Raw genomic sequence first — 15,467 nt, forward strand, 5'->3', positions numbered from 1 at the left:
AGTCAAGCAGTGGAACCACCAGCACTGGATGAGGTTAAAAAGGCCCTTAAGGAGCTGAAAAACAGCAAGGCTGCTGGGAAGGACGAGATCCCGGTCGAACTTCTTAAGCACGGAAGCGAGCAGCTACATCAATCAATTCATCAGATTATTATAAAGATTTGGGAGGATGAAGAATTGCCCACCAGTTGGTTGGATGGCCTCATATGCCCAATCTACAAGAAAGGACACAGACTGGAGTGTGCCAATTACAGAGGGATTACCCTTTGAAATCCGGCGTATAAGATACTGTCGCGTGTCCTGTTCAACAGACTGCGAGGAGTCCTTCGTCGGCGAATACCTGGCTGTTTTTCGGGAGGGCCGATCCACGACGGATCAAATGTTTGTCCTGCGGATGATCCTAGATAAATTTCGGGAATATAACTTGCAGACTCACCATCTGTTCATTGATTTTAAAGCAGCGTACGATTCAGTGAAAAGAAATGAGCTTGGGCAGATAATGTCAGAACATGGACGAAGTGTCTACGTCGTTTGTGACCTTGGATGGATTGAAGCATCCAAGGGATGCTCTTTCAAATTTATTGTTCAACATTGCACTCGAATGAGCGATTAGGAGGTCAGGCGTGCAGAGGAATGGCTCTATCATCACACAGTCGCACATGCTCCTCGGTTTTGCGGACGATATTGATCTCATCGGCATCGATCGTAGGGCAGTGGAGGAAGCTTATGCTCCTCTGAAGAGAGAGAGACAGTGAGGATAGGCTTGACGATTAACTCTACCAAGACGAAGTACATGATGGTGGGTAGAGACAGAAGCAGGCCTAGTGGTGTTAGTGCTGAGGTAGTGTTTGATGGGGAAGTGTTTGAAGTTGTTGAAAAATTTGTTTATCTTGGAACACTTGTGACATGTGACAATGATGTTTCCCGTGAAGTGAAAAGGCGTATTGCAGCTGCGAATAGGGCCTTTTACGTAACTTGCAAACGCAAACAAAATTCGCTCTGTATAAGACGCTGATTCTTCCGGTTTCCCTCTACGGTCATGAAGCGTGGCCGAAAAGGAGGTAGTCTGAAAAGCTTTTGGAGTTTTTGAGCGCAAAGTGCTGCGGACAATTCTCGGTGGGAAACAAGAAAATGAAGTGTGGCGCAGACGCATGAATCACGAGTTGTACCAAGTGCACGAAGATGCGAATATTGTGAAACGTATAAAATACGGCAGACTTCAGTGGGCTGGACACGTAGTGCGAATGTCGGAAGAAAGAATAGCGAAAACAATATTCAGCAGAGAGCCCGGTAGAGGTAGGCGACTTCGTGGGCGGCCGCGAACTCGCTGGCTGCACGCGGTTGAAGAAGATCTACGATCCCTACACGTTCGGGGAAACTGGAGGAACATCGCCCAAGACCGACGAAGATAGTGCTCTACTATACGCTCGGCGTTGGAGTAAAGTAACTTTGTAGCCAACAAGGTATCAAGGTAGGTAAAGTCTACGAACTAACACCAGCACACATAACTGTCATTTTAAAATAAATACAGTCGATAAAGAAGAGCACAAATTGTAAGCTCCACTGAGTATAAATAGAAATAGGTTTGACCATATGCCTGCGATATCGGTCCAATGAATTCGCAAAAAGAAAGCTCCACAGACCAGAAGATAGAAGAAGAAGAAAAGAAGAAGAAGAAGGCTGTTGTAACACTGAATGAATGTATATAACATACATAGAAAATAAAGGGTAAGGTGGGGTAAGAAGCCCTTTTTTATGTTTGCCGTAATCAACATCAAGTATTCTTATTTGTAAGGCATCCAAAGTGTTCACACCAATTAAACAGTATTTCAATGATACTTCAACGGAAACATTCACGAAAATAATGCATTTTCATCGATTTTTAGTTTTTTTTTTAGAAGTTGCTTTGTAAAACGGAAGAGATGCAAGAAGGCCATCTGCCATGGGGTAGGAGGACACCTAACATGGGCTGGGAAGCATAGGCACGAGCAACCATGCGCCTCCACGTGTTTCTCAATCTCATGGGAAACACAGCTGATAGCAAAATCTTCAGAAAACCTTATTTGCAAGCACGGAAAACCGGAAGTTGCACATTTTCATTGAGAAATTGAAAGAATGTCGGTGGGATTCTTTATGCAAACATATCTTTCACCGAAACAATGATCAAATCACGTACAGGAATGATTTCATGTACTGGGTTATTTTACCCCAGTTACTAGTGCATTTTGGATCATGTTTCCCTAACACTGATGTATGATGACATGATTGCATAAAAAATGCATTAATAGTAACAGGCTATAGCACCCAATGTCTCCTTCGAGAATGTAAATATCAATAATTTGCTAAGCTCCCGAATCTATGTATAAGAAAATTTTATATTACTGGACATTTAGATTCTCACCACATGCACAACATTGGAATAAAGAACACCCAACAACAACCGGAATCGTCCGACACAGGCCATACCAACCGATTACCAAAGAAAGTAGCAAACGGGTGCAAAGTACAAAGTGCCATCAATTTATTTACATCTCCATTCCTCTGATGGAGTAGAGCGCTTCTCTCTAAATGCCTTATCAACCAGCAGAACAAACCTGTTGCATGGAAGAATTCCGTCTGTTCCTTGTTTCCAAAGCGACGCGAGACGATGGACGCCGTAATTCTCTCAATCACATTATATGATGATTCTCTTTGCCTGCTGAGTGTTGGCTGATGGGGTGTTTGAGAAAGTTTCTAACCGATCTGAAGGATGTTGTAGGTATTGGTTGATGCACAGATTATGTTAGTCATAAACGAAGGAAAGCAGAGGAATAGGAATTTTTCAGTGCAAGATAAGAAGCTTTGGATTTGGTAGGGTTCGGCTCTGACATAGATTAAAATGTGGGTAAACTGTGTTCTGTGTGAGATGATTTCGTGTTGTTTGAATTAAGCTGGATGGATTTATGACTCAAAAGAGTGCAAACAAGCTGGCTGATGCTTATCACAGGCGAATATGTAACGTAAAAAGGAGATACTGTTTTCTTTACCTCATAGTAAAATTCCATCGATTGCATCAAACTGTATACAGAAGCGACTTTCGGGATCATTTAAATATTACATAACGCATAATTTGGCAATTTAAGACCTCATCTTCTCCCCGGTAACATCTTTCAAAAGACATCTTTTGAAATTTGTGTATTCAGTGATTTATGAAATAATTCACCTCAGCTCTGATGACTATCACGCATCAATACTATGCAACATCAATACTATGACTGGTTTAAATCCTCGGTGTAGCCCAAGATTGTTTTTGTTTGTATATTTCCATTTTGAAATACCATTAAAGTTTTCTATTTAGCAAAATTAGAAGTTCAAAATTTTCCAACCTTCGCTTATTACATTATGTATTAAAAATTAAAAAAAAAAAGTTAATAGTAAGAAATGGTTTACTGCCACTTGTTTCAAGAAGACAAACTTTTCTTCTGGGCATAACATTTCAAATGAGAAAGAGGTTACTTTCAAGTTTAGTGGTCAATGAGCACATTAGATATTTACTGAGGGTTTCTTTATTAATTTAGCCTTCGTTCTACACGTTGCAGGCACGATACTCCATCAGTACCAAAATCAAGGAAATTTTCTTCACGAACAGAACGGTCATCCAAGTATCGATCCCAGGTATCCTCAATATGGCTAAATCAGTCACCTGCGTTAAAGTATCTGATTCAACGAGTAATATAAATCACATTCTCGATTTCGCATAGGTGTCAGATACAACCGACCGACTACAGACAGTTTTATGCTTAGCACGACAAAATGGGTCAACAGTGGTTGTAATTGACGACTTCGTATGATTCAATTCACATACCTAACGACGAAGTGGTGAGCTACAGCAACTTCGCTGAAGGGCACGCGAGCTGGTTGCAGAATTTGAAATGCAAATTCGACAATAAAAATCGTTCATTTGCTGTGTATTAATCGAAACGAACGATAAAACACTTATGCAGACAGTTGTGTCGCAAGGTCACCGAATTACTTCCTTCAGTATGTTCGAAACACTTCGGCTAACTAAATTACTATTTTTTTTAAGTTACACCCTAACCTTCATTTAGGTAACGAGTCGGGACTGCCTAAATAGAATTTTCACCTAAATGGATTCATTACCTGAATGGATTTGAAGGTTGCAAAGAAGTTTGAGAAGGGTAAGTGGCTTGCAGATGCAAAAGGGAGGGGGTCTAGGCTTTCTGATGTAAAGGGGGGATGGTCAGAGGGATTTCAAGGGAGTTTTCAGAGGGAAAGGTCAGAGGCATTTCCAGGCGTTTCAGGAGGTTTCAGAGGGCTTTTAAGGGACTTCATATGCTCTTAGGTGAACTTCACTGGAGTTTCAGAGGCGTTCCAAAGCGTTTCAAGGCGTTTCAGGAAGTTTCAGAAGTATTTTAGGGGGCTTCAGAGGCTTCCAGGTGCGTTTCACATAGATTTTATTTGTATTGCAAAGGTGTTTCAAGGCGTTTCAAGAGGTTTCAGAAAGGTTTTGTGTGGCTTCAGAAACTCTCAGGTGAGTTTCACGGAGGTTCCTTGGGGGTTTCAGAGGCGTTTAAATGCGTTTCAAGGCGCTTCAAAGCGTTTCAAGACGTTTCAAGGCGTTTCAAAGCGTTTTAAGAGCGGCCTCAGAGGCTTATGGGTTTTGAAGGCGTTTCAAAGCGTTTCAAGGCGTTTCAATGCGTTTCAGGTCGTTTCAGGAAGTTTCAGAGTGGTTTCAGGAGGGTTCAGAGGTTCTCAGGAAAATTTCTAGAAGATTTCATGGGGGTTCTAGAGGCGTTTCAAAGCGTTTCAGGGCGTTTCAATGCGTTTCAGGGCGTTTCAGGATGTTTCACAGGGGTTTTAGAGGGCTTTAGAGGCCCTTATGTAAATTTTATGGAGGTTTTATAGGGATTTTAGAGATGTTACAGAGCGTTTCAAAGCATTCCAAGGCGTTTTAATGTGTTCCAAGAGGTTTAACAGAGGTTATAGGAGCCTTCAGAGGCATGCAGGTGAATTTCTCGCAGGTTTCATAGGGGTTTCAGTGGCGTTTCAAGGCGCTTTAAAGCGTTTCAAGGCATTTCAAGGCGTTTCAAAGCGTTTCAAGAAAGTTAAAGGAGCCTCAAAGGCTAATGGGTTTTAAAGGCGTTTCAATGCGTTTCAGGAGGTTGCAGAGTGGTTTCAGGGGGGTTCAGAGGCTCTCAGATACATTTCATGAAGATTTCATGGGGGTTCTAGAGGGGCTTTAAAGCGTTTCAAGGCATTTAAATGGTCTTCAGAACGGTTTCAGGGGAATATAGAAGTCCTTTTATTTTTACCCTATTGCGTAAATCTCTTAGAGACAACCAATTATGTTAGTAGATCCGATGATCTATACTCATGAAGGTTCTTGGAGATCATCAAACTGACAATGAACTCACCACTTGATAGCACATAGCTACATGAGGCTGTGTACGCATACATTTTAATGCTCCAATTGATCACTTATTATGCTTCAGGGAGTTCTCGGATACTTCTATACAATCATTGAACCAACAACTTGATAGAAAATAGATGCCTGGGGCTGTGTGAGTATAAACATCATTCTTAATGCTCTCTGATACAACCAGTAGCCCTCGTAGACTCGATGACCTAAACTCAATGGAGTTTTTGTAGAACTTTAAAGAATCTTTGGTAAATCCGATGACCTATATGCAAGGAAGTTCTTAGAGATCCTCAGAATGACAACGAACTCACCACTTGACAACACATAGCAACATGAGGCTGTGTAAGCATAAATTTCATTCATAACGCTCCAATAGATCACTGATTACGCTAGTAGATCAGATGGCCTAAACTCCAGGGAGTTCTCGGATACTCTTGAACTTTTAACCCTTGAACACTCCGTAAACGTCCCTCTCTCTTCTTGGCGTAACGTCCTCACTGGGACAAAGCATGCTTCTCAGCTTAGTGTTCTATGAGCACTTCCACAGTTATTAACTGAGAGCTTCCTCTGCCAATGACCATTTTGCATGTGTATATCGTGTGGCAGGCACGAAGATACTCTATGCCCAAGGAAGTCAAGGAAATTTCCTTTACGAAAAGATCCTGGACCGACCGGGCATCGAACCCGTCACCCTCAGCATGGTCATGCTGAATACCCGTGCGTTTACCGCCTCGGCTATATGGGCCCTTAACTCTAAACTCCGTAAACGTCCCTTAACTCTAAATTCTGCTTTTTTCCCTAAACCAACTTTATGTGTAATCTTGAGTACTCCAACTGCTCTGAACACAATCAAATTCCATTTAGGTAACGTTAACTAAATGGAGGGACCTAAATAGATTTCACCTAAATGGATCCTACCTTATTGGAGGTTTTAGTGTACTATATTTGGAATCAGTTTTGATTAATATTCTTCAGTAATACTACAAATAGAATCAATGACTGGAGCTGTAGGTAAGGCATTCGAAAACAAAGTTCCAGCCAAACTCCAACGAAGTATGTAGAACAATAAGCTTGAAAACACATAATTTTATAGAATTTATTTTAGAGTTTTCCATAACATACCTTATCCATTTTGAAAAAAGATACAAAAGTCGAGACTACGGAGTAAGCTGTCCCTTATTTTGCCAAACTTGGAAATGTTGAAAGTTTGTTATAGGAAAATGATCGTTTTAGCTAAAAAACGATCGAGTCAAAATTTGAAGTCCGTATCTCAAGGTCAAGTGGCCCCTCAAGAGGCGCAAAGTCTGAAAAATGATATGGGGCGGGTGGAAAAAATATGACCATTTCTTAGATCCCGAACCATATGCCTAAAAAAAACTTTCCCTATTATGCTCAATAACTTGGAAACGAGTAAAGATATCGTAATTCTATCATCGAAGTGAGTAGAATAGCGTATATTTTCGTCGAAAGAAAATCACGTTTTCTAGTCCCATACAATGTTTCAGAACTTTTCATTGTGAAAATCTCCCAAGAGTTCCTTCTGGAGTTTTTATGGGAATTATCCTATAGTTTTATTATAAGAATCCTCCAGCAGTTTCTACTTGTAATCTTTCTGGAAGAATCTCTAGAATTTACTTTTTCTCTCTGTATTACCGAGATTTTTATCACTAGACAAGTTTAGATCTCCCTTCCGGAGAAATGACTCACACTTTGTGAGTTTTACTAGAATAAGGTTCGACCTCAGGCCCTCGGTATGAAAAGCACCAGGTCCATTTCACAGGATGGAGTTTCTGGAGAAATCCCCAGAAAAATATCATAGTGGTATCCGAAGGTTACATGTCACAGGGATACAGAATCTTCAGGAAGAGTTTCTAGAGGAATCCACAATCGGAGTTTCTTCAGAAATTTCTGTAGGAATCCCCGGAAAGAATTCGAGTAGTTATAACTAGATGGAATTCCTGGAGAAGTACCTGGGAAGAATTCTTTGAGGAATCATCAAAAATAATTTCAGGAGAGATCCCCAGAACGAGTTTCTGGGGCAACCCCTAACAGAATGCCCTGAAGAAATTTGTGCACAAATCTGCTACAGGAATTCCTGGTGGTTTCTACAGATATCATTCATTGATACATCGACAGATGGTGTTACCAAAAAAAAAAATCTTGAAGAAATTTCAAGTTGTAATTGGTCTTTTTTGTTGGTCTATTGAATAAGACAATTTTTATTTACTTTTCCTCCTCCAGTCCTCTACTTGGCATAACGTCCCACTGTGACAAAGACTGCTTTTCAGCTTAGAGTTCTATGAACGAGCACATTCTCAGTTATTAACTATGAGCTTCCTCTGTCAATGACCATTTTACATGTGTATGTCATGTGGGAGGCACGATTATTTTCTATGTCCGAGGAAGTCTTGGAATTATCCATTACGAAAAGTTCTTGGACCTACCGAGAATTGTACCCGTCACCCTCAGCATGGTCTTACTAAATACTCGCGAATTTACCGCTGAGACCAAATGGGCTCCTCGGGTAAACTCATAGATTTGATTGAGCTAGTCCCAGTATTATCTCAAAAACGATAAAAATCGAATGTTACAAATATGCAGCTATCAGTTATGTGTTCAACGATAAATAGCCGAAAACAAGGGGCTTTATTATCGTTCACCTTTTATGACACCCGCTCGCTCCGGCATTTTATCTAGCGAGTAATAACTTATGGACTTTGTAGATCTTGGTGAATAAAAAATGATTGGGATTTACTTTTTTTTGGTGCCTGAATCGTTCTTGGTCATTAAATGATAACGAAATCTACAATCACTGATATCAATACGATGCAGCTTTATAGGGAGCCAAGCCACTCGTTTTCATCTAATCAACAGAACCTTTCAGTAAGTGGAAAAATGTCAGTAGTTTGAAGTAATTTCTGTACAGTACTAACTACTGAGCATATTGCCTGGATATTGAAACATTATAAACTATTGAAAACAATTGTTCTTGTATAACATATCTCTTTTCAATTTTAGATACATCATTGAAAATGTTAACGTTACAGACTATTTGTGTTAGACGAGAGAGAAATAAATTTAAAATGCACAACATTCTGTTAAAGCTCAATTTTTCCATTGTGAAAGATGAATAGAGTGTTTCAAATAAATTCTAATTTACTTTGTTTCATCAATTATATCTTTATCAGATCTTTGACAATTCCATGACATTCGAATGTTTCTGCACAAGCTAAACCAGGTTCACCCTCATCATACAGTAGCAAAGACACACTACATTTTCCATGTAATATACACCAGCATAAACATAAATGCAAAGAGAGCACGCGTGTTCGGTTTCAAAGATCACAGCTTCCCCTTACCAGAATCAACGACGCAGAATCTACCAGTTTGCCGCGAGAATATGTTGGTCTCCCACTTGATTGGGATAAATCCACGGACAATGGTGGTAGAAGTTTGTTCAGTTCACGCTCTCATTATCTTACGCTTTGATTCTCCTTATTGGATACAATGCACGGCGACAACGTCCGCTACGCCCATATGACTAATATATCAGTATATACTTCGACCCACTTCAGCAAACAGCAGAATTAACAAGAACAATTTGAAAACATTCATTCATCTCACGTCGGGACAGAAGCCTTCAACAACCGTCCAATAATCTTCGCGTCGCAATGCAATGCCGGCTCTGCTGGCTGATGATGATAGTGGCCCAAACGCAAGGGGACTATATAATTAAGCTTAAGATAGGTCATGTACACACAGACTGATCGATGAATGCACTCACTTTGCCGAAACGAATTTCTTCCTCAGACTTTCACAACTTGATTTCAGAACATTTCACTCTCGAGTTGATCAAACAATATCTACACACCTACTTGCAACAGCACACAGCTGATGATTATCACTTTAGCGCCCACTAAACGTTGATGCAATCTTTGGATGTCGTGCTATTTAGCTGACAGTTAACTTATCACACTTCACACACAATAACTGACTGCTAGGCTGAACGTTCTTCCCACTCAACAACGCTCTGCAGCAACCCACGAGTCACAGTCAACCGAACCGTTCCGGACCAATTCAACTCCAAGACTGAGTCGCGCACTCGCGTCTCTCTCGCTCCTTCCGGCCTGTGCGACTATGAATTGTCGCTTACTGCCTATCCGATCTGAGTCCGATGCGCAGTTTTTGTCACACACAAGAACAAAAATCAACCACCACACCACAGAATCAGCTCAATGCAGTTCGCTGCTACGTTTAGGCCCGGTTCGAATCAACACATCTATCCATGAAGCGAGCGTATGGTACGGATTGACCGACCGACTATGCGGCCTCTAGAAGAGCGACGGCCAAGAGCGTTCTCCATCAAACATCATTGTCTTCATCGTATTGGAACGTGAAGCTAAAGTGCTCTAGGAACCATACAAATAGCGCGATTGTGAATTACTTTTATGTGCGTATTTAGTTCAAATAAGGCTAATTCATTCTGCCAGTGTTCCACGACACGCGCGGAACTTGGAACACACCGCTGGATGAAAATGTTTGGGACTCAGCTGATTAGTGACTCTTATACCTACTTACTACTCAGATTAGCAAGCCTAAATGCTAATTAAGAAAATCGGTTCAAATGTTTTTCTAAGTAACTATTGGAGGAAAATTGAGTGAGATTCATTTCAACATAACTAGCATAAATGGTTCGAATTGGCTTGCAATAATATAGCTGGTATGTAATTGAAAACAATACTATCCTGGAATAAAATAAACAATGTGGCAAGAGAATGTCAAAAAATCTAACAACATTTCCAATCTGAATTATATTTATGCTTGTGGAGATCTCTCTCTCTTTTCACACACTTTGCCTATGCTGCCACATATAGCATACCCATACTCTCTCGTATAGCGCAACATTACGGCCATTTCAACCATGTTTTGGTGGCGCCCTGGATTGTTTTATGATCTCTTTATAACGTATAGGCGGTACACGATTCGATTTGGCTTTGCTCAATCGTGACAAACGTGCGACTGCGCCCTGCAAAACCGCCAAAGCACGTGGTCTACATGTTGGCTAGCTTAAATTTACAAGTTGTCATTCATACAGTAGGAAATAGGATAACTTTGGGTATTATCGACATGTTTATTCTCTTCGGTTTTGGTCGGTCAAATTGCCTGAATCTTGGTCGTAGAATTCAGCTTGGATGGGGAAGATTTTAAGCCAACTTTGAGTTTCATGGGTTAAAAAAACATAAATAAGAGAATAAAGCTGGCGATATACATAAGTACCTATAATTGTTTACCGCCAGTGATTGCCAATAGATTAGCTAAGATTTTCTTTGACAGATGTCTACGGAAAGGTCTGGGCCATGATGGTATCAATGTTGCATATAGTTCGATTTCCGATCGGTCCAGAAACTTGACTTCCTTGGACACAGAGTATCATCGTGCCTGCCACACGATTCATTTTATTTATTTAGTTTAGTTTAGTTTAGTCAAATTCATGATAACACTGAATCAACAATTTGCCGTTATAATACTCGATTTGTAGCTACAGCTCTCCAGCGTCGGTCACGCCCAACGCTCGCCAGATCACGCTCCACATGATCCGCTCTCTGCGCTCCACGCCTTCTTGTGCCAACTGGATGGTTAGCAAACACCAAATTTGCAGGGTTGTGGTCTGGCATTCTTGCAACATACCCTGCCCATCGTATTCGTCCAGCTTTAGCCACTTTAAGGATGTTGGGTTCACCGTAGAGTGCAGCAAGCTCGTGGTTCATCCTTCGCCGACACACACCGTTCTCCTGCATGCCGCCGAAGATAGTCCTTAGCACGCGTCGCTCGAAAACTCCGAGTGCTTGCAGATGCTCCTCGAGCATCGTCCATGTCTCGTGTCCGTAGAGGACCACCGATCTTAACCTTCCGGGACGCGCGCCGTCAAGCAACCGGAACTGCACCACGCTCGCGCTGTATACGAAAAGCGAGGTTTTTTGGTAGTGTTGTACTTTTTACAACAGCGCGCGCGCTGAAGGGTTAACAGCGTCTTGTACACTGTTATAAATTTTGTTGTAGAAGCTACCGATTTCATTGTTAAATTAATAACCGTACCTATAATTCTCAACCAACAACAATTTCCAGTCAATTCCACTAAAACACTGTCAGTTTGACTAGCAGTGCAGTTGACATTACCAAAAATAATTTTAATTCAACAGCTGTACATTGTATTTTTAACTATACTGTGTTGTAAGATGCGTGTCCAGGAAAAATTGACAATGTTTTGTTGTTGAGATGACTACGCTTTTTGTCAAAATTGCTGCAATGCATTGTAACTTCAATCATATTTCAGTTAACTTCACAGATTTTGTTGTCGGTTGAGAATCATAGGTACGGTTGATGATGATGATGATGGTCCCGCCACATACCCCTACAAAGGTTTGAGCTAGACGAAATATCTTTAAGGTACGGTTAGTAATTTTACTATGGAATCGGTAGTTTCCACATCAAAATTTATTTCAGTGTACATGGTACCGCAGACAGACGTTCAAGTTTGACTCAGCAGCTTGTGTAAAAAACATGGCCGCCACAAATTGCCGAGTGGCAATCAGCGAACAGATGGCGTTAGCGACGTTCATATTCAATCGCTGCCTCACATCCCGAATAGATTATTATGACACATGGTGTCGTACATATGATAAGATGTTCATTGATGGTATGATCACATTACAAGTAATCATAAGTCAATAATTGCATGATTGGAGGACTCAATGTAAGATCATTCAATACTTTTCATGAAACATAATAACAATGATAACGATTCACTGGATAATATTGGAATGATTCAAATGATTCACTTTTTCGGTAGATTTTTTGTCAAGGTTATTTTCTGCATGATTTTCTGATAATTTCAAGATGCAACGGCACAATTTCGATTTGATTATAACATTATCCACATTTACCTCGCTATCTGTAGCACCATCTGAGAGTATTAAAAGCTCTGAAAACCTTTCTGAACGCACAATCTCTTTTTGTTGACTTCTTCCAGATAGTTTATTGAAAGGTTTTAGGCCCACTGACACTCGCGGCTTGATAAAATAATTATTTGGAGGGTACCTCCGTTGTTGCAAATATCTCCACTTATTGCAAATTGTATCTGGAAACACCCGAACTACATTTCCAGGCACTAAGAGTTGATGTGATGATACAGGTCCTTGGTGCAATTTCTCACATGATCCTCTAAGGCTTGCTCCAAGACTACTACATTGGTCATTTTTATTACAAGATTTCTTCCATCTACACTCTACTTTTCCACCTTTAAAACATGATCGCTTTAAAACTATCCGTGAGCACACAGTTCAAATGGTCTAATGGAATAAAGCGCGATGAGCAAGGATTAATCCCGATATCCACACTTCGACTCCAGATCGTGGAGAAAATACTAAAAAAAAACGACTAAAATGTAAACAACGATTCCCATTATGATTCACAAAGCTGGCAGATACCGCGGAAAATACCGCAGGGGTGTATCATTTTTTTGTCGATAATGCAGATCCGATGAAATATTTCCGCTTTATTTTTTATTATTCCCTGTATGATAAAGCGAATGATAAAGTTATTATAGCATGAACGATATCGTAAAATTTTTGTTCGAGAAAAAAGGCGTTTTTGAATGGTAACGATACTTAACAACCCATTCGGTCTATCATCAAATATCCGAATATCATATCTGCTATCATCCAAATGATTCAGGCTATCATTGGCTTACAATCCATTATACGACTACATGTATGATCAGAAAATTATTACCTGTATCAGCACTGTATGATACCGTTTTATTCGGGATGTGCGTTGCGACCAACAACTGTCACTACGGTCGTCTTCCAGCCGGATGGCGGGAACAGACCGCACGTGTTGCACGCTAATAATGTTTCCACATAATTTGTGCAGAGTAAATGACTTTTATTTAATGTCTAAAATCTTTTGCACAAATTAGCGCAGGACTCTTGTAAAATATTTTACACATTATTACTTTTATTTTACATAGATTTGCTTGAATAAAACTGCATTTGGATGAACTTCACTCGCATTGGGAAATCTTTGTGAATGTGACACAAATGTACGAATGATTTTGACAGTGTTTGTTTTGATTTTATTTTTCGGTGGGTGGTGAATTGGGTGGTAAGCAAGCGGCTGGAAGCACGTGGTTTCTCAAACTGTCAACTGCACGCGACTGCACTGTGGCAATCGGTTGCCTAGGTGTCGCTAGTGAAAATTTACATAGAAAATTTGAATAAATTTGTTCGAGCTAGAACGTCTGTCTGCGATGGTACATTTCGTGCGGGGGAGAATCTTTTTTGGCCGCAGTTTCTTCTGGATCCTGTAGTAGGCACGACTTCCACTGATGATGCGCCTGCGTATTTCACGATTTGCCGGCTGTTCGGGCTCGAAAGGAGTTGATCAACAATATTAATTTCTATTCCCAATCAGCCTAGATAGTGCCGTATAGTGTCGGTAGCAGTTCCTTCAACTGGCTAAGAATAACACTACGGACCGTCTGTTCCGGTGGTAAGAGTCCACTAACAGGTTACCCCTAATTCATAATGTCAAGCGGCTTAATGCGTACCGTGCCTAGGAATGAATGGTTAGGGGTCTAATAAAAACCTAGCCGCTAACGGTGCCTGTGGAGTACCCTCTATAGTATTTTGCCCTTACTGTTAAACGGAGCAATGACGCAGTGGACCTTATTTGTCTCCGGGATAAGGGAACGTTCAAAAATTACGTCCACCATTTGGGGGAGGGGGGGTCTAGAAAAGTGTGACAGTACGTGTATTAGGTATAGGAAAATAGCGTGACAGAGGGGGGAGGGGGGGCCTAGAAATCCCAAAAAATATGGACGTAATATTTGAATCTTCCCTAATAGGCTACTTTTCTTAAGCCTCAATTCCGAGGCTTAACAAAGTGGGTAAATGTATATTTTCATGACAGAATTCAAGTTTGTACAGGAAAGCCTTCATCACGCAAAAGGTGCTTCTGCTGTTGTTGGGTATCATGCGTGGGACCCGGATCGTCAAGGGTTAATTATTGTATTCACTATACACGTAGAACATACATTGTAAACCACACACACACTGAATTACTCTAAATTGTTAACTATAATTTGGGACCGTGCACAAATTACGTCACGCTTTTAGGGGGGAGGGGGGGTTCTGCATAACGTGATGGCCCATACAAAAAATATTGAGGTCCCATACAAAAAGTGTGACATAGGGGGGAGGGGGGTTGAAAAAGGTCGATTTTTGCGTGACATAATTTGTGTATCACCCCTTTAAATTGTACTCGATGTCCACACAATCACAAGTAACCTACACACTCACTGACCGAAGCTAACGGTCAGCATCGGACATGCAATAAAGTTTAGTTAGTTTGTACTCGACACTCGAAGCTTACACTCGTTCGCTTAACCATCCCTCGCAAGAAAGAAATCCCCCAGTGAGCACGCGGTACAGTGAATCACGTGTCGCTAAATCCGTTCGTCGTCGCGAGTGTCCGTGGTGTTAATTCCGTGGCTGCCTAGGCCTGAAGAATAGTGTCGTCCCTAAAAACCCAGTGCGCGGTAAGTGATCGCGCCAACAGCTGTGTTGAGTCGACGGTTTAAAAAAGAATGACTGGAAGGACTGGCGCTTATTCAAGAGCCATGGTCCAATAAACGAAAGATTCTTGGTGTTCTGACACAAAATAGTAAACTAGTTTATGATGAGCAACAAGATTCTCCCAGAACTGCTGTCCTAGTACGTAAAACGTTGAAATGCTATCCTATTACAGAGTTTATCGGAAGGGACATTGTTGCGGTCATGGAAGAGGTACCAACCACTAGGGGTAAAACTGAGATCGCTGTGGCTTCAGCTTACTCACCTAGTGATGTTCCTAAGGTACCTCCTCCTGAGATCGCCTCATTTGCTCAATTCTGTAAAGAAAACAACAAATCGTTCATCATTGGCTGTGACGCCAATGCGCATCACACGGTTTGGGGTAGTACAGATATTAACAGTCGAGTATCTGAGCAGAG

The 15,467-nt window shown here is 41.0% G+C and overlaps 1 protein-coding gene and 1 long non-coding RNA gene across 4 annotated transcripts in view; one reads left to right on the forward strand and one right to left on the reverse strand.

Annotated features, from left to right (window-relative positions):
• The window catches only part of LOC109427035 (long-chain fatty acid transport protein 4), a 55,331-nt gene extending 45,797 nt beyond the window's left edge, over positions 1 to 9,534 (reverse strand). The window contains exon 1 of one of the 3 annotated variants that reach the window (XM_019702580.3): positions 9,288 to 9,534. The gene's annotated coding sequence lies outside the window, so the exon portion shown is untranslated. Of the gene's footprint in view, positions 1 to 9,200 lie in introns of all 3 variants that reach the window. The other 2 variants (XM_062842884.1, XM_029865290.2) reach the window with 2 other exon arrangements.
• A 139-nt stretch (positions 9,535 to 9,673) lies between these two features.
• Positions 9,674 to 14,725, forward strand: LOC134284226 (uncharacterized). Its single transcript, XR_009995706.1, has 2 exons — positions 9,674 to 11,788; positions 11,864 to 14,725. It is a non-coding gene; the product is annotated as an uncharacterized LOC134284226 (long non-coding RNA).
• Positions 14,726 to 15,467: the final 742 nt, after the last annotated feature.

This window comes from Aedes albopictus, chromosome 3, assembly GCF_035046485.1.
Source record: "Aedes albopictus strain Foshan chromosome 3, AalbF5, whole genome shotgun sequence".
Taxonomy (NCBI): domain Eukaryota; kingdom Metazoa; phylum Arthropoda; class Insecta; order Diptera; family Culicidae; genus Aedes; species Aedes albopictus.